At 35.5% G+C, this 18,636-nt stretch overlaps 1 long non-coding RNA gene across 2 annotated transcripts in view; it reads left to right on the top strand.

Moving 5' to 3' along the window:
* LOC119260934 (uncharacterized) overlaps nucleotides 1-18,636 on the top strand; it is a 70,279-nt gene that overhangs the window by 488 nt on the left and 51,155 nt on the right. Inside the window, exons 1-2 of one of the 2 annotated variants that reach the window (XR_005128859.2) lie at nucleotides 6,295-6,491; nucleotides 6,992-7,060. This is a non-coding gene — a long non-coding RNA (uncharacterized LOC119260934). Of the gene's footprint in view, nucleotides 1-6,294; nucleotides 6,492-6,991; nucleotides 7,061-18,636 lie in introns of those variants that run through there. The other variant, XR_008549245.1, reaches the window with a different exon arrangement.

The following is an 18,636-nucleotide window of genomic DNA, read 5'->3' as shown; positions in this document are numbered from 1 at the left end:
TGAAAAAATAGTGACAACATGGAAAATATTCTAAATCAAACATATGGAGTGCTGGAGACTGCAGCCAAATCTTGTCCTTACCAAAGTGTTATTGAGGGAAAGTAGAAATTCCAAGACTGGTTTTGAATGCTAGATGATTGTAATGCACTCAGATAGCCACTTCTTTAAATTGATTCCTATTTTGAAATATCCCCCAAACAGAAATGATAGTCACATGGAGCCTTTTTTCCTGATCTTACCAAAGGTTTAAAAAAAGAAAAGACTTTTCAGTAAAGGGACACATGCACACAGAGCATAGGTACTTAAGAGAAGATTTGAACACAATTAAGATATGCAGACTCAAAATGACAGAGACTTGCTGCTAAAATTTTGAGAAAAGATTTAGTTGATGGATCTCCCTGGTGGCGGAGGCGGTTGAGCGCAGCTCTGTGAAGCTGTCTGCAGCCTCTGCAGCGTGGGTTTGATCCCGGCTGGCCTGGGAGATACCCACATGGTGCGGCCGACCTCTCCTGTCTCACCCACTGTCCCCCTCAGCAGTGTATTTCTGTCAGTCTGCCTGTTCTGCTCCCCACTGTGTTCTGGTGAATCCTCTCTCCCTCCCGCACATCTGACCTATATCCTGGTTCTTGTATGTATGAATAAATAAATCTTTAAAAAAAAGATTAAGTTGATGACCTGATGTCATATAAACCAGTGTATATTCCCAGCAACAATGTAAAGTGTTGCTTTTTCTTCACATCCTCACCAGCACTTGTTTTTGGTTATTTAGATATGGGCCTTTGTTGTAGATCATAGTCTTAAGATGTTCAAATTATATATGTGTATATGTGTATATAAACAGATTGCCCTAATTTCTGTGCCACCTGAATATCTTCTGTGGAATATTCTTGTTTTAGAGAAGCTGCTTAATATTTTAAGTCACCAGGCAATGCTTGATGTCATGATTTGATTATACGATATTTCCTTATTGAGTGACTTCTATTATTTTTCTAAATACTGTGCACTCAGTTGTATGTTGTCCCTTGATGCCTGCTAAGGGTGGTGTTGGCTTGGCAATTGGGCTATTTCCAGACACAGGTTAATTGGCATATAAAACAAAGCTTTTGCTCCTCTGTTAAGAAGTAATTAATATTTTAAAAATTCAACATTTTTAGAAATGCCCCAAATAATATCAGATTTAAATATCAGGTTAAAGAAAAGAGCAAAACAAAACAAAAACAAAAAGCTCCAAAGCAGCAACAACAAATAAACAGCAAAATGAATTTATTGTTTATTGTCCTTTTGTGATTTCTATTCAGTTTAAGAAAATACAGTGATTTCTACTTTTGAAAAATATAAAAAATCACTGAAACATACCAAAATAAACAGTAGAAAATTTCACACATTATTCATGGAAACACAGCAGGAAAATTGAACAAGTTATGTTTTTATAGTCCTTGGGATCCTTTGGTTGATCTTTGACTAATTAGAAAAAAAATCCACCCAGCCTTGCTCAAACAAAGGAAGAAAATGAAAAAGTCTCACAGAAATGCAGAAAGACTGAAAAACTAATTCTTAGAAAGTCATAATTGGGTTAGTGCCAGGTGCCAAACAACTGGAATTTTGTGGCCCTTCATTCTAGTTTCTAACTTAATTTTCACTTATCTATGTTCTCTCTCTCTCTCTCTCTCTCTCTCTCTCTCTCTCTCTCTCATTCTGTTTTGCTAGCTAATGTCTCAATATTCAAATTTTTAAATCTGAGAAAGAAATTTAGTGGGTGCCCCAATCTGTAGACATACTTGTCTTACTCTAGTGGTTTTCATGTTGCTTAATTTTCTCTGGTCAGATATTCCATAGGCAACAAGTTATATGGAAAGGCTTCTGAGATTCTGATATCATTGAGTTAAAATATGAAGACTAGGTAGATACTATAGGCAAATGATTTTTTATAAACATTCTTAGAGGAAGCCAGACTGGCTGAGCAATAACGCTCTGCTCTAAGTAAAGCTGGTGATTCATGTCCTGACAGAATATGCAGATTACAGAGGGAATACAAACAGAGAAATAAATAGCCTCTTGAGAATGAGATTAAAATTTAAATGTATAAATTAATGAAATTGCAAGCAACAGGAAGCAAAGTACTGAATCAATGGAAGGAGCAAAACGTTTCCTGCAACACAGTAGTATTTCACATGGAGGGAAGTGGGCAGAAATTTCTAGAAGTCAGTCTGTTAATAATGTCCTGAGTTTTATGATGAATATCTTCCCTTTATACTTAATAATGCTGTATTATTTACTGTACTGTGTTATTACTGTACTTTAAAAATTCTATTAAAGAATGAATAATTAAAATCCTTCATGTGTAAACCTGCTAATATCAACTAGTTTTGTCTGGCTAGGAATCTCTTTTTTATATTCATTATCAAGCAGAAATTTCAATTTGAGAAATATGTAGATTATTTTCCTATCTTAAGTTAAATTTAAAATTTTTCTAACCACTTTTTAACAATGAAAAAATCCAATTTGATGCTATCCTTGTTATTTGTATTTTTACAAACTAAAATTTAACCTTTCTGTGTGTACTTTTAATATACGTGCTTGAGAGTGATGAGTCATACCAGATAATAATTTTTTTCCTACTTAGCTATGCATAAAGAGCTGGCAATTTATTTTTTAAAAATTAAATATTAAAGATTTTAGATGAATATATATTTCATGTTATTTTCCTTAACCAGTTTATTTCCTATTTCACAGGAAAGAATCCCTCCCTATAACCCAAAGTCATACATTATTTAGTTATCTGTACTTTCTTGATAAAGTGGAAGAGAGGATTGAGATCAATTTTTTGGATTATTTCAGAGGTTTTCCTGAGGGTTCTGGGCATGTGATTCTTAAAACTTATTATACCATAGCCTCATTTTAAAGATTCATATTTAAAATGTTTTGGTTGAGACCTTGGAAGCTGTAGGTTGAGGAATCACGTGATGCTGTGAATTTTAGGAAAACTATGTGACAGTGGAGAGTAAGAAAAGGCTTTTGAGCAAGAAATTATGAGCCAAATATGATTCAGAAAGCTCACATAAGGAATAATGAGCCATAGGAGTTTGAAACTTACCACAGGGACCCAAGTTAGCACATGACTATAAAGGGCCAAGAGGAAGCTAATGAAGGTGTAAGTCAGGAGAATGGATAGTGAGGATTAAAGCTAGGGCAAAAACTCAATGATTCAACAAATATTTAATGAGGGCTTACTATAAATCAGAAATTATTCTAGGTATTGTGGATACAGTAGAAAACAAAACAGTTTTATCCTTGTGAAGATTGTATGCTATATTTGAGACAGAAATGAATATGTATGTATTAGGTAAACATATATGAGATAAACATATATGTTAAATAAGCATATATATGTTAAATAAGCATATATATGTTAAATGTACAATAAAGGGAATAAATTAACACACATGTTAAAGATACATGTTACGTAAACTTGATATATATGTATTTACATATATGCATGTATACACATACATATCCTAAATATGCTGGAGAAAAACACCAGTAAAGTGTAACAAGAAATGCCTTGATAGGAGAAATTAAAAATAATCATTTAGATGGTTTCTCTAAGGAAGTAATAGTTTAGATAAATTTGAAGACGTGAGGGCTAAAGCCAAGCCATATACATTGCTCTCTCTCTCTTAAATAGACTAAATACTTTTTTGTCGATAACATCTTTAAAATTATTTAGTAAGTCTCTGCTATGAATCTTCTTGACTTCCAATTTTAGTTCCTCTTATAAATAACTTGGAAGTAGTCACTCCTGTCTTTACAGTGAGAAAAGGCTGAACAAATGGAAAATCATTTACTTTTCTTGAACACATCAGACTAACAAAATCTGCTTACCTGGAACAAAAATCGCTGTGGTAGAAACACTTACATGATAATTGTGATGAGTTAGGACTAGCAAGAGAGTAAAAAACTCATGGGAGCTTCAGTCTCAGGGGACCCTACACCTTCAATGGTTTTACCTCCATGAACCCCAGCAAGATCTCAGGTTGAAGAGCTAATTAGGGAGCCCTCCTGTTTCAGACAGGAGGAAGGGAAGAATAATCAATGAAATACTCCAACTCATGATCCATAACAAAGATTTGCTCTCCAGAGTAAAAGTCTTTACCAGAATCTTATCCTACCTGGAGGAGAAAGTTTCTCTCACTCTGTGCTTCTGTATCAGCTAAGGGAGATAAAGATAAACACTCAGCAAAGGTCATAAGCTAGTATCACAGGACCGCTAAGAGCCTGATTTTAGTCATAAGATTAAAAAATATATCTTCCTCACAAATTACAAATGTATTAACATGGCTTCTGTGTAACAACAATGTATTACATCTAAAAAGCTGTAAATTGCAGACTTTATTTGAGGAGTACTTAAAAGTTGAAAGAGAACCAGCAAGACAAGCCTCTGGCACCAATAGCTATAGCAGATATTAGTCCTAGCCAAACTCCTAGCATGATTAACACTGAAACTTTTTATTTTATCTTACTATCTGATAGATACCATGTGTCTGACTTTTAGCAACAGCACCAAAATTACAAGGACTGGAAAGACAAGAAAAACAGGAAGAGACAAAACAACTCAGGATAAGAGATTAGCACAGATGTTTGAATGATCAACCTATGAATTTAAAATATCTGTAATTAGAGATAGAATCCTGTTAAGTACTCTCATGGAAAAAGTAGACAGCGTATAAGAGACCATATTATAAGCAGAGAGATGGAAATTCTAAAAAAGGAGTCCTAAGGAAATGCTACATATCAAAACCACAATAGAATAAATTATGCTTTTTGATGAGTGGATTTCTAGAGCTGAGGAAACTAATAATGAGTTTTGAACCTCTAACCCCCAGAGCAGATACAAAGATGTAAACCTACTTTACCTCGATAAACATGCTTTGGAAAAAATATAAGTCACAAGAAGCTTCCCAAGCTGACATGCAAAGAGAAGAAAGAATAAAAAACAAAACCAAAAAGAAAGGAACACCTAAGTTATGGTGTAGCATAACTACCTGAAATATCCTAATAAAAAGACAAAGACAAAGTGAACAGAAAGAAACATTTAAAGTAATAATAGCCAAGAACATTCCAAACATAATGAGAGACATAAGAAAGTTCAGAGACCACCAAGCAGGTCCAATAACAAAATACCCATACCTGGGTCCATCATAGTCAAATCGTATAACAAGGAGAACTAAAGAAGTCTTGGGAAGAGTCAAAGTGGTTTAGAAAGAGGAAGCAACTTATAAAGGAATAAGCATAAGAATTAGACTTCTTGTTTCAAATCACACAATCAAGAAGAGATTGGAGTGAAATACTTAGTATTGAAAGAAAACATATAATGCTATCTCTATCAAGTGAAATACTCTTTTAAAATACGGGAGAAACAATATTTTCAGACAAACCCTGAAAGCAGAGCTGCTCTGCCAGAAATACTAGAAGTTCTTTAAGAATTAGACAAATCATAAAGTAAAATGTTAGAAATGTGGATTTATATAAAGGAGGGATTAGAAGAGGGATAAACTAGAAGAGGGATTAGAAGGCATTAGAAGAGGGATAAGTACAGATAAAATTACAAATTTTATTTTTACACTGTGCAATAAGAGGTAAGTGTACTATCCTAGGTTCTGTGTCACAAAATTTTTTCGCTAATGAATTTTAGGAGGAAAGTTGTAATTGGCACTTGTTAATCTACAGCAAGAAATCAAATATGCTAATTCCAAGTGTAAATAATTGAAGCAATTTGTATTTAAAAATGACCATGAAAATTAGAGGAATAAGCTCATTTTTATGCTGCTCAAATCCAAATTTCTAAGTGTCCTGAAGTCATGTTTATTTGTCCTCCTTAGGAATAAAATGATAATCGGTGAGATTGACCGTAGAGGCATCGCTTAGTTTGGAAAGAAAAATAGAAAGTGGTGGGGAGGAAAAGAAGGATTGTGAGTGAGAGGAAGAGAGGAAGGATGGAAAGAAGAAAGAAGAAAGGTGGGGAGAAAGGAAATAATTTCATCCTTTGCTACAGCTAAACAAAATACTTAGTTCTTAAATTTATCTTGCTATAAAACTTAACCAATATTGAGATTGTCTGTTTAAAAACATGAAAACAGTTCCATTAATGTGTCATTATCTGCAAGCTTATCTACACAGTGCTCTTTTGTTTACAACCACTCTTGTCTTTTACATCTCTGAAGTATCTTTTACTTGAATGTATCAATCCATTAAAGAAAGGGAAATACTCAAAATTTTTAGGTCTTTATATTTAATAATGCATATTCTCACTTCCTGGTTAACTACCCACTAAAACACAAATAAAACCTTTATAACAGAAACATACTCTACCATATTCTCTCTCACAGTATTCTCCTTGCTCTAACTTAGAAGAGGCAATCTCTTTCGAGTGAAATCAAATCAGGCAATGCCTAAATTAACAGACAGAAAGGACCTCCCAGGAGCTGTATAAGGTAAAAACTTTTATATGGAGAAGGGGCAAGAACAAGGATGTTACAGTAGGCACAAAAAGTGGATTGGTTCTGGCAAGATTACTTTCCTTTAGCAGATGGCAATAGTCCGTCAGGCAGGTCACTTAACTAATGCTGATCAGGATATTCTTGATTGACTGGCTTCAAATTATACATCTGAGAGGGTGAAAACTGTAATTGAGACAGTTTGGTGATGTTGGGCTAAGTAATAAACAACTCCACTTGGGGCCATTTGTCTTGTTTTTAGACACGACACGGTAGCTTATATTTTTCTTTGGAGGAATAGTTTTCTGTGGAGTAGAAACTTTCTTTTTTGATATAGTCATGCTCAGAGATAGTTCAAAAGGCCATAATCAATTAAGGCAGGGACATTAAAATGACATAAATGTTGTTATACTTCAGCTCATCACTTCATTAGCATAAAGCAGCAGGTGTGATCTGTGGGCCACTCCAAGAATAACAGCTACATTTTTTGTACTTAGGATATTCCAAGAGTGAAAGAGACTGCTTTCCAGTAACCCAGGACAAACAAAAGCCAGAACTCTCTTTAGGTAAGACCAAATTAATTACTACACATATCATAATCATACTACTGTGCACCTCTGACACAATGATTTTGGTAACCAACACAGTGAATGATTTCTTTGTAATCTTTTTTTTGTGTGATATTATACATTTATTTTTTTTAATAAAAAATTTTATTTTTATATTCCCCATACAGTTGCAACCCCCCCTTTCTGATCCCAATCCCTCCCTTCCCGCCCCCCACCCCCCAAAAGTGTCTCTGTTTCATAGTTTTTTGTTGATTCTGATTTTCACTTTCTTATAGTTATTCATTTTCCTGGTCCCTTATTTAAGTTTTCTAGATTCCTGCTATGAGTGAGACCATCCGGTATTTTTCTTTTTCTTTTTGGCTTATTTCGCTGAGCATGATCCCTTCCAGCGCCATCCATGTTGCTGCAAATTGCATGTGTTTATCTTTTTTGAATGCTGAGTAATATTCCATGGTGTATATGGACCACATCTTCTTGATCCAGTCATCTATTTTTGGGCATTTGGGTTGTAATCTTATGGGTGAGTTCTTTTTCCCCAGCCTTACAGAGCACTGTATATGTTTAATGGGTACAGCATAATGGTTTGACTTACATATACCATGGAGTGATTACCAAGATTCAGTTCTTGAGGACAAGTGTGTGTGTGTATGTGTGTGTGTGTGCGTATGCATATATATGTATATGTGTATATATATATATGTGTGTATATACATCCTAGGAAATACCTAATAGAAAATTCATTTTGTCAGTATGACTTTAGGGCACCTGTTTTGCTGTTTGCTTTTTACCAAATGAAGAAATGAGTAAGTTAAGATCATAAAGTTCTTGTGTTGAATTTTCTCATTTTTTTGCAAAAAAAATATGAATTCCTTGAATTATAAATATACATATACATGTAAAACTATGAAGATACTTAAAAGTAGATTTTTAGAATTTTGATATGGTTTAGTGAACATAATTAAATATTGTTTTCCTGGATAGTTTATTTTCAATTGCAGTGTAAAATATCCTTTTTTCCTTTCTAATATTTGTTGTTATCTTACATTGTAAATATTACCATATAGACTGCTGGCAGTGGAAAGACCTTCAAAGTTTCTGCTACCAAGCCAAAGGGCTTACTGCCCAATGTGCATTGAGGATAATATTATGACACAGGCATTTGAGAGTAGAGAGGGTTTATTTGCCTTTCTTGCAAATAGAAAGGGGCCTAAGAGCCAAAACTCAAATCTATATCTTTACCTCTAGGAAAATAAAAGGGTTTATATTTTTAGGAAGCAGGGCTGAGAACAAGGAGTTAAATTTCATTGTCTGAGGAACACAGGTCAAAAGAATGTGGATGTGGTTTAAATTCATTGTCTAGTTACAAATTGGTGCTTATAGAAAAGGTTGTCTTTCAAATGACTGAATCTTCCTGCTGAATATACCTTTTGTTTTTGAATGCTTCTAGGGTGGTCCCTCTTCCTGTCTTCTTGATTCCATGTCAGTGGGCTCTTGGTTTTAGCTCCCTTGGAATTTGGTATAGGGTAGGTAGAGTTGAAAAAGCAAAATTTAGGACAATTGCTTATGTTCTGTTTTTGAGACATCACACAGTGGAAACAGTTATGCTTTTAAATGAAGTCTAAAATTATGGCTCATCTCTTTTATCATTGGCTAGGTGCCTTTGGTCAAATTAGCTATTTGAACTTTGTTTTTTCCCCCCAATTTTGAGAGTACTACCTCACACCTGTGAGAATGGCTCATACAATTTCATATTTTTAATATTTCATTGTGGCACACTTCTTTTTCAAGTCAAGAACTGCTTAGGAAAACATCTGCTCCATATTTATCTCTCTCCATTGATACTTGCACAATGATTGATGATGTTAAAATAATTGAGAATTATGTGCAGTAACGGTAGCACAAAATTATAAACATTAATACCTGTAAAACAACCAAGTTATGGCATCATTATTTAATTTAAAAACATTAATAACATTGACTTGAATTCATCAAACACACATTTTATGTGTTGGATATGGATGTGAATAAGACATGCCTCTTTCTACCTTAATTTCTCAAACTAGAGCCGGAAAATTACATCTGTTCATTTGCTGTTGGTAGTCGATTTTCCTTTACCTGGAGATACAAAATGATTAGAAAACTTCCAATCCTCCAGTGAAAACAATAGAATAAATTTTGCAAATTTATCTAATTTTGTGTGGTTGAGTTACCCTAAAGTCAATGCTTATGTGTATCCCGTGATTAGGTTTTCTTCAAATATTCTTTCACTTTGATAGGCATAATTACTTTCTAGGAGTCTGAAAGGGAAACTAAATTGCTAGATTAATACACTACCACAGAATGGTATTTTGAGGCTCAAGTTGATACTCCTTTTGCATTATCTAACAAGATGTTTGGAAATAAGGCAGATTCCTAAGTAATGCTCACAAGAACATGAACTACTCATATCATGGAACTATAACTTAAGAGAGGATTTAAACGATGCCATTTTCCTGATAAAATTTTATTGAAACTAAGCACATAGAAAGATGTTGCCTCTTTTGTGATATGAAAAAAAAAATCGATAAGGTTGAAAGAAGGCATAAATCAGGTACTCTTTAATAGAAAAACTAGACTCAGAGATATGTTAATGTGATTTTGTGCCACAAAGGTAGTAACATAATTGAAGGGACTAAGATTTGCAAGAGCAATGATCAAAGAAGAGCTAGAGGACATGAAAAAAAGAGTACCGGGGCTATCACTAATAGATTTCCAGAAGACTAAATTATGTAGCAGGAGCACTGAATTGCCAGAAATTGAACAAGGGGCCTTGGATGCATGATTTTTAAAAAGAAATAAATAATAATAATTAGAATTTAACGTGAAAGAAGAAAAACAATGACATTTTAAGATTGAGATAGAATTAAGAACAGTGTGACCACATTTCATAGGACAAAGGTTATAAAATGATAAAAATGCATTGCAATTGGTGAATAATGACAAGGGGAAAGTCAAATTAAATTTCTAATTACAAGAGTCATGTGTTTATGCAAAGCTCTAGTCAGTTCTACTACAGTGCTCTGACTCATGCAACTCAATTACTCATGCAACTCATTAACTCAATCAATTTTAAAATACATTTGAGAGACAAAAAGCATCATTTGGGGTTTGAAATGATAAAGAATGTAATTATGAACAATTTAAAATGTTTAGCTATTATGAAAGAAAAGCTACACTTGAAATAAACAATTGAGTGGAAACTTAAGTTTTATTACAAGTTTGCAGGTTTTGTATTGTTTGAAACATGTAAGACAGGTTCTACAAGAAATGCTAAACATAGTGTTAAATCTTGGGACAAATGAGTAAAAAGAAGTTTCCTAAGTTATTGTTTAAAGATAGTTGAAAAAAGATGAGAGATTTCATTTCAAAAATAGTAGAATCTGGTTTTCTTTAAGGAGAATAACAATTATACTTTGTTAAAAGGCAGATTGCAAAACATTTTTCATTTACTGCTTGGCCACATGACATATAATTACAAATAGTATGCATATTATATGATGAAGAGTGCAGTTTTCTCTCAACTGTACTTAAGACTGATCTAAATGAATAGAACTATAAAATATTTTATGCATTACTGAGGTGAGAAAAAAATCTAGGAGTTGATCCAATGAATATAGAGGCAAGCATGTATAAAAATAATAGACTATTGAACTCATGAGGAAGAATGTCATATCAGAATTGATTGCTTGTTGAGATACTTAAAATATTTTGATTATGTAATATTTCACTGCCTAGAATATCTTTCCTGAGAAAGACCAAAGTGTTTTTTGGTATAACTTTACATCTGTACACAGAATATGGTAGATATGAGGATGTTAAAACTTAAGAACAGGTTTAAACCATGCCCTTTTTCGATATAACTTTATTGAAACATAAAAGATTTATACATAAAAAAATTTGCTTTCTGTCTGATATGAAAAAAAAAAATAGTAAGAATGAGAGAGAGAAACATAGAAAATAAAGTTAACTTGGTCTTGGACAATGTTGAAAGACTTGAAGACCATCATCAATGTCACCTAGGCCTGTAATCCAGGAGCATCAATGTGTGACACCCAAATAAAAGTGCAGGCAAATCTTGAAGATATTGTAAGTTTGATTCAAGATAACCACAATAAGGCTAATATCCTGATAAAGCTAATCACATGAAATTTTGGTTGCCTAGTACATATAATCATTAGGTTTACACTATACTGTAGTCTTATTGAGTGTGTAATAACATTAGGTCTAATAAACCACTGAGCATACCTTAATTTAAAAAATACCTCACTATTAAAAAATGCTAACCATCCTTGCCACCCTCTGTGAGTTTTAATGTCTTTGCTGGTGGAGAGTCTTAACTTGATGTTGATGGCTGCTGATTGATCAGGGTGGTGATTGCTGATGTTTAGTGTGACTATGGCAATTTCTGTCACTGCATAGAGTCTACACAGGATATACAACTATTATACCTCCTTGTTGGATTGATCCTTTTATCAATATGTAATATCCTTCCTTGTCTTTTGTTGCAATCTTTGTTTTAATGTCTACTTGTCTGATAAGTATGACTTCACAAGTTTTCTTTTGTTTTCCTTTGTAGGGATGTTTTTTCCTATCACTGCACTTTTATTTTGTGTCTTTCCATCTAAAGTAGGTCTCCTGTGGCCAAAAATATAGATAGGTCTTTTTTTTTTTTTTAATTCACTCAGTTATTCTATTTCTTTTGTTTGGAGAATTTAGTTCATTTGCATTTAATGTGATTATAGTGTACTGGAGTCTGTGTTTGACTCACCTCTTTTGCTGGTAGTAAACCTGTATTTCTTTACACTATGCCACATCTGGACTTCTTCCTCAAGGCAATGCCTCCTCTTTTCTCATATCCAACTCTTACGTCTTCTGGGTCCATTAACTAACACTTTATGAGCAAATGGAATTGATATAACTGAAATAGTAAATGTATCCTGGACTTCTTTACTATTTCAAATCTTCTGTTCATGAGCTGTGTGGACAAGCAATGGAGAAGTTCAGTACTTCTTTCAAACTGGATTGTGAGGGCTTCCCCGGTGGCGCAGCGGTTGAGTGCTGGGTTGTGAAGCTGCCCGCAGCCTCTGCGGCGCCGGTTCGATCCCCAGCTGCTCCCCGGCCACCGGAGGAGGGTCCCACATGGCGCGCAGACCTCTCCTGCCGCCCGCTGCTCCCCTCAGCAGTGTACTTCGTTCCTTCTGCCTGCTCTGCTCCCCGCTCTGGCTCTGGTGAATTCTCTCACCCTCCTGTGCTTCTGACTGTACCCAGTGCATGTATAAAACAAACAAACAAACAAACAAATAAATAAATAAAACATGCCTCCATTAAAAATAAATAAATAAATAAATAAATAAATAAATAAATAAATAAATAAATGAAACAAACTGGATTGTGATATATCTTGCAAAGATATGCCCAGGTACATTGTTTCAATTTCTCTGAAAAAAATGTGGCCTAACAACACAGAGTCTGCCAGTAATTGCAGAAGTGGCAAAACCCACTGTGGTAGAAAGTGATGGCCGAAGAGTCATAACTGGTGTCAGTGTGCCATGATGGGAAATGTATTGGCAGAGACATAAAGCATGGGACCTGACAAGTCTCTGACAGTAGTGGCCAGACCTTTTACTAGTCCTTCTGTTGTACTAGGCTAGTGATTCCTTAACTTTGCTTTGCTTATGTATCATCCAACATGCCATGAAACGCAGAATCTTGTTCACTAGGTATGGAGTAGGGCCTACAATTCTCCCTTTTTCCCAGTTCTCAGATATTGTTGTCATATTGTGAATAGCAATTATCTATGTCATGTTTGTGAAACATCTCTGAAATCTCTAAGTGTCCTTACATTCTGTATTATTGCAAAGTTGACACTTTTGGGACTGAATTTGATCTAGTTTTCATTCTGAAAGGATTTGTTGCTTTAATATACCCTGGAAGATGGATACCAGGCTCTGAAAGACACTAGAAATGTGCATCTGGATCATCAGAAGGCGAGGCAATTTGTTCTCGACTATGTAGTGTCTTTCTAAGATACTCATTTCCACAACCTTTGTATACCATTAGAATATGATGAAGTATGATATATGACTTCCTGTTGAAAGGTACAAAAGCATAATTTTAGATATTTAGGTTTCTTTCCTTAGTGGCATGTATTAGCTTTTTGATTTCCGGTTGCTTTAAATTTTACTTGCCTATATTTATAAAAGCTCACGTCTTAATATAATTGGGTTGATGCCAATCAATGCTTTCTTGCTAAATGAGATAGAAGCAGACATATATTGCCAGTAGAATTCTAAAAAGACTATTGATCAGAAGTGAGTGGTTTGAAGAAGGACTATCATCTCTTATGTTTCATAATGAGATTGACTCACTTTGAGCAGATATCTTTGACATAAAGATGACAAAGCTAAAATATGTACATGGAAAGTGAAAAGTCAGGGGAAGGTAGAGCTGAGTGCAAGAAGAAAGAAGAGTCTAGGATAAGAAAAGCTGGGCACCAAGCACACAGTTAAGCTGCCAGAATTTAATAAAAGGAAATGCAAAAGGCTTCCCTGAAATAAGAGCCATTAGGGGCTGTGGAAGTAAAAAATAGGGAAATGAAAAGTACGCTGCAAAGTCCAGAGTTGGACACTTCTTTAAGAACTAGAATCAATTTGTTTTTTGTCATACTCTATAGTAAGGGACAGTTTATGCACTGGAGACTATTGAAATTATTACAGTTAGCCAATACTGAGTCTACTTTCCTTTTCTCACCTGCTTTTTCCTGAGGAAATCACAATAAAGCTTCTTGTCCACAATACCTCTGCCCTTTTCCTTTGTCTCCTGACCAATGCTGGTGTTCTCTATGTTGCCTTCACAGTGTGGCATATTCTTTCCCCCTCAGAAATGATGATTGATACTGTCTTTTCACTGAAGTCATCTTTTGCTCTCTTGGCCTTACTATGCCTTATATTCTTTCATTAATATGTTTTGAACTGGGCCTCCCCAGTACCACAGCGGTTGAGCCCGCAGCCTCTGCTGGTTCGATCCCCAGCCGCCGGCGAGGGTCCCACATGGCGCACAGACCTCTCCTGCCTCACCCGCTGCTCCCCTCAGCAGTGTACTTCATCAGTCTGCCTGTTCCACTTCCCTCTCTGGCTCTGGTGAATTCTCTCACCCTCCCGCACTTCTGACTGTACCCAGTGCTTGTATAAATAAGTAAATAAGTAAGTCTTAAAAAAAATATGTTTTGAACTAACTTTAAAAGTAGTAGGGGGCCTCCCCTGGTGGCGCAGCGGTTGAGCGCTGGGCTGCAAGGCTGCCCGCAGCCTCTGCAGTGCGGTTTGAACCCCGCTGCCAGCGAGGGTCCCACCAAAAAAAAAAAAAAAAAAAGTAGTAGCGTTCTAATTTAGATGGGACTGTGAGAACAGACCTCTGTGAGAGAATGGCATTTGCAAAACCACAATGAGTTGAATGGACTATGCTGATATTAGAAAAAAAGTGTTCTAGACAATAGAATAACAGAATCAAAGGTAGAAGCATGTTTATGTTCGAGATAAGGAAAAGGGACAACTATGATTGAAAACCAGTGGATATGAATTGCATTTACAATACATAGTGGATTTACTATGTGAAAAAATGAAGTTTTTAGTCTGAATGGCTAAGGGAACAGTTATGCCACTTGCTGATGTACGGAGCATGGTGGATATAGGACATACATAAGGAGTAAAATTAGCTATCTAGTTTGGGGTATGTTAAGTTTGTGCTATCTGTTCAACATCTAAATATGACTGCTGAATAATATACAAACATATGTATATTTATACATCAATGGTATCTTAAGTAATGGTAGGAGCCAGTGATAAAAATTTTATTTTCATCACTATATAGGTAGTATATAAAGCCACTAGGATGGATGACGTCAACTCATAACAGTATAGCCTGATTATAGATAAGAAATCAATGAAAATAGGTAGTATCAAGAGCTCACACTTGGAAAATATGATGTGTAAGTATTACAGACCTAATAGGGAATAAAGAAAATGAAAATTCTATAGGATGGGTAAATGATAGGTATTTAGTAATTTTTTTTAAGTTTACTTGATTCTTCCAAAGATTATTGGCAGCAATTGCTTATTTTTTTTTCCTTGCTAAAGATTTATTAAAGTAGAGAAGAAAAAAAAAAGTGGTATTTTTTCTTCCTCTTCCATGTTTGTGACTTTCACCTTTCAAGTAAAGCTTTATTTATTTATTTACTTTATGTAATTATTTATAATTCTTAATTTGGTTTACTACTGTTCACTCTTTCTGTATGATTTCTTTATTTTAGCAGGATACTAGACAACAACATTCATAAAGCAATGTATAGAGCAATGATAATTACAATTGGTCTATGAGGATCAGCATAATAATGGGTCAGTGATAAAGTCTGATTACTATTCTTAAAAGTGCAATGCTAGCATAAACACTAATGAGGCCTTTGGAACCATTATCTTTGCCTGTCTCGCTAGACTATGGCAAACTTGCAGAGAATATATTACTCCAAGTCCAGGTTATATGTGAATCCCTTCTTGACCTGTTCTAGTTTGATAGATTCTCAATACAGAAATTTTTTGAAATGTGAAAGTTCGACACATGTTAGACAAATATGAAATAAATTTTCTGATTTGTGTTTTATAAGTTATCTATCAAGCTGCCTACCTATATCATCTATCCAACTACCTTTACATCTAACCGAAATAATGATAGGAAAATTATATATTGTGTCTATTTTGAAAGATAAATCTTTTGAAATCCTAAGATAGGTAGGTAAATGACAGAGACTTATTTTATTTAACAAGGTTTCCAGCAGAGATAATAAATGTTAGTAACAACAGGGGTGGGCTATGCTAAGCTGCGGAGGTTAATAACGGAAGTGCACCACAACTCTGTGTGAATTGAACAAAAAAACAGAGCTAGAGAAGAAGATCATGGGAAATTAAAGCAAATGGACAATTAAACAGACTAACAAGAGGTTATGTAAAACAAGAGAAATAATTTTGTAACTGAGAAAATTTAGAACTATTAAGCTCATGCATACGTAACTACTGGAGAAAAAAATATCTAATTTTCAAGAGAATAATTATTCAGTTACCCTCACATGTATACAGGTATGTAAACACAACTTGACCTTTTTTATACCACAATTTAGTTACAAAATATCTATTTTTCACTGTCCTCTGTGTTTTGCTAAGCACAGGGGCATTTTATCTTCAGTGTGGATATAGATGAGGTATTCCATCTTTCCTCTTTAGTTATTCTTGTTGAAGACTATGATTCTTGACTAAGTTTCCCATTTTACCATAAATTATTTTGATCGATTGTCATCAAGTTAGGTTGAAACATCTTTGAGTTTGAAATGAAGATGTTTAATTTGCAAATGAGCTAGTTTGATGTAACTGAGGTGAAAATCATTTCTCTTGCCTTATGTCTTTTGTCTCTAAGATGGTGTAGTGGCAGGATGGGACAGAGCAGGATCTCTATGATCAAGCAGATGTGGTAAAGGAGGAGTCCTGGAGCCCTCAGTGGCTTTTACAGGCTTTTATTGGGATTTACCAGGTACACAGCAGGAGGAGGTGCTGGGGGCCTGGGATGCTAGCAGGCCTCCCAGCCCCCAGCAAATCTTCACTCTTTCTGGGCTCTTGGGTGTTCCCTCATGGCCTTTGCTTCTCCGCTCCTTTTGCTGTGCTCTGGTCTTCTGGTGTCCCTGTAACACTGCCCTTATAAGCCCTGTCTCTCAGCTCAGGTGAATCCCATCTACATATGCCCATACCCTACTCCAGGGGCCTGCCATCAGGTGTGCATTCAGGACCACAGCGTTCCATCATCATTCCTAATGGCGGGAGGGCAGAAAAGCCTGATACTGTTACGGAGCAGACCCGATATAAAACGGGTTGCCTGGCTGTGTGTCCTCACCTGCGTGCTTAAAAGGGACTTATTAATACTCTACCCCAGGCACACACAGAAGGTTAATAAAAGGTTTATTTACAAGGCAAAGGGAATTGAGGAAATGTACAACTCAGGGAGAAAATAGGGAAATAAAGTCTTTAATGTTTCCTACCTGATCCGTGGACCTGGAAACCCAAAGATACTCTCAGAGCTGGCCAGACGCTGCGAGCTGGCGGAGTGCCAAAAAGGGACACCCCCCCCCCCCAACAAAGACCACGTGTCTGGTTTTATAACAAACCTTGCTGCTTAACCCCACCCTCAGGTTCCAGCCACCTTCCCTTTGGTGGTGATGGGATTTGGAGTTCCCAATGTCTTTTGGATTTGGTCTGCAGTGGGGGTGGAGTCCACAAAACCTGTATGGAATTAGCTTTAGGACATCCTTTCCCCCTAACAATTCTTTTTATTTACCCTATAGATAGGATTCTGATTGGCTGCTGTATCTAAGACTTACTGAATGAAAAAATCTTACTAAATCAGCAAGAGGGTTTTTGGTTTTAAGACAAAGAGCTTTTGGTGAATTGTTAGCCAATCCACTGAATCTTCTGAATGTTTCATCTCATATAGACACAAATACATATAAACCAATCTGGAAATATTCTCAATTTGTAGTTTGTTCATTTCCTTTATTTTATTTTCTTTGATTATTGAACCATAAAAGCAGACTAACTATTAGCATAATGCTACTACTATGTTTTATGCATGCATATTATAATTATTTTAGCATCAGCTTTATAAATTATTTCTATTATGATTAACAATTGTCCTTACGATTCTCATTGTTCTAGAAGACCCTTAATAACTACTCTCTGTAAATATAAGCAGTTTGAATTTACATGGGGGAGGTCAAAGCCAGTTCATAATTCACTTGTGAATACTGAGGTACTGATACAATTTTCCTCTTTTTTTTTTTTTTAAGAATTATTTATTTATTTATACAAGCACTGGGTACAGTCAGAAGCACGGGAGGGTGAGAGAATTCACCAGAGCCAGAGCAGAGAGCAGAACAGGCAGGCTGATGAAGTACACTGCTGAGTGGAGCAGTGTGAGAGGTCTGCTCGCCATGTGGGGCCCTCGCCCAGTGGCCGGGCGGCCGGGGATCTAACTGGTGCTGCAGAGGCTGTGGGCAGCTTCGCAACCCAGAGCTCAACCGATGCGCCACTGGGGAGGCCTGATATAATTTTCCTCTTATGGTAGATTTAGGATTTCCATCAGAAAGGGGTGGGCCCAAGAGTAGCAGAAATTGTGCACGAAACTTAGATACAAAGATCTATACAGGGGAGGAGTATCAGTATGTTAAATGCCAGTAAATATCTTCATCAACGCTATTGTTTAAAAAAAAAAAATTCTTTGGTGGGCAGATTTATCAGTCTTCCCTGATTCTAATGCCATGTGTAAACTAGCTGTATTGGTTTGCTGGGGCTGTTCCAATAAACTACCATGATACAGGGTGATTTAAACAATAGACAATTAAACAACAGAAAATTATTTTGTGCAGACAAAAGAAAAGCACTTATCGTGGTTGTTCACTAGTAAAATTACTTTAGCCTTTTATTTTAGTTAATATAAAGTTA

This window comes from Talpa occidentalis, unplaced genomic scaffold (genome assembly GCF_014898055.3).
Source record: "Talpa occidentalis isolate TD23 unplaced genomic scaffold, MPIMG_talOcc4v2.1 talOcc4.6, whole genome shotgun sequence".
Taxonomy (NCBI): domain Eukaryota; kingdom Metazoa; phylum Chordata; class Mammalia; order Eulipotyphla; family Talpidae; genus Talpa; species Talpa occidentalis.
The sequence above is the reverse complement of the archived record's forward strand: the minus strand, read 5'-3'. Positions and strand labels throughout refer to the sequence as shown.